Consider the following 1,769-nt stretch of genomic DNA (forward strand, 5'->3'; position numbering starts at 1 on the left):
ATATATATATATATATATATATATATGTGTGTGTGTGTGTGTGTGTGTGTGTATGTGTTTCTTTCTTCTTTTATTTTTCATTAATTTTTTTCTGCATTGTAGAAGATTTCCTTACTTTATCTTCCAACCACCTGCGGCAGGCAGAATTCTAAGATGCCCACCAAGATTCCTGTCCCCTCCCCTGTTATACACACCCTGTGTAATAATCCCATCTCCTTGAGTATGGGCAGGACCTATGAATATGATGGGATGTCACTCCTGTGATTTGGTTCTATAACAAAGGTGAAGGGATGCTTCAGATTAAATTGAAGTCCCAAATTAGTTTATTTTTAGTTACTCAAGATTATCTTGGATGCGCCAGACCTAATCAGGCGAGCCTTAACAGGTTTTGAGATCAATAGACAGATGTCAGAGAGATTTTCCCGCTGGCTTTGAAGTTCACAGCTACATTGAAAACTGTCTATAAAGAAGGACAACCTCTAGGAGTTGAGGGTTTCATTCTTAAAACTTTAAGCAACTTAATTTTTCTAACAACAAGGATGAGCTTGGAAAAGAAACCTGAGTTCCAGATGAGAGGATCTCTTGGCTGACTCTTGACTCTTGATTGCAGCTTTATGAGACTTTGAGCAGGGAATTCAAGTACACCCTACCTGGATTTCTGACCTACAGAAACTATAAGATAATGTATGTGTGCCATTTAAGCGGTAATTTGTTACACGGCATAGAAAACTGATATATCTTCTAAGACTTTTTATTCTATTCAATGTATTTCATATCTCTAAGAGTTCATAATTTAAAAAAACATTTATTACAGTTAAGTAATACTTTCACATTTTCAAAAATCAAAACAATACACAATGGTTTTCTTGGAGACATTTTGCAAAGAGTTCAGGTGAATTCTTTGATCCTATTTTGTAGAGCATCCTATTCCTGTTTGGGTTTCCTGGTGTGGTGCTGTAGGATAAGTATTGGACTGCTAACCGCAAGGTCCAACCTATCAGCTACTCCTTGGAAACCCTATACAGGGCCACTATGAGTTGCAACCTATATAACGGCCCTTAACAATTCTTGTTTTACAGATGTGTTCTCAAATCTCTCTGTAGGTATCACTTAGAGCTTTATTTAAAGCTACCTTTAGCTTACTGAATTAAGTCTGCATCTTCCATTTATTGCATACTTTCTACTTAATGATCTAGCCTTTTCTCATATGTAAAATGCTCCTTTATTTCCTGAACATCTTTTAAAATCAGAAGTAGAGAGTCTGACTGGGAACTTCGTATGTATAAGCAGACCTTGTTAATGGACAGATTTTGCTTAAGGATAATGGGTGAGGAGTTGGTCTTTAGTTTCTTTTGGGGGCGTGAAGGGGAATATGGGTGGTTTTCCTCCAAGTGCAAGACTGCACAAGACCTAATTCTGAGGCACCAACATCCAAGCAAGGAGTCCTGGTGTGGCGCTGTGGACTAATGCATCAGACTGCAAAGTCACTTGAACTGCAAGGTTGGTGGCTCAAAATCACCAGCTGCTCCTTGGAAACCCTATACAGGGTCGCTATGGGTTGGAATCAACTTGACAGCACTTAACAACAACAACAAAATCCAAGAAAAACCCCAAACCAAACCCTATGCTGTGGAGTCAATGTTTACAGAAGCAAATTACCAGACCTTTCTTTCATAGCACTAGTTGTTGTTGTTAGGTGCCATCAAGTCGGTACTGACCCATAGCAACTTTATGCACAGCAGAACGAAACACTGCCTGATCCTGGGCCA

Source organism: Chrysochloris asiatica, unplaced genomic scaffold (genome assembly GCF_000296735.1).
Source record: "Chrysochloris asiatica unplaced genomic scaffold, ChrAsi1.0 scaffold00159, whole genome shotgun sequence".
In the NCBI taxonomy this organism is placed as follows: Eukaryota; Metazoa; Chordata; class Mammalia; order Afrosoricida; family Chrysochloridae; genus Chrysochloris; species Chrysochloris asiatica.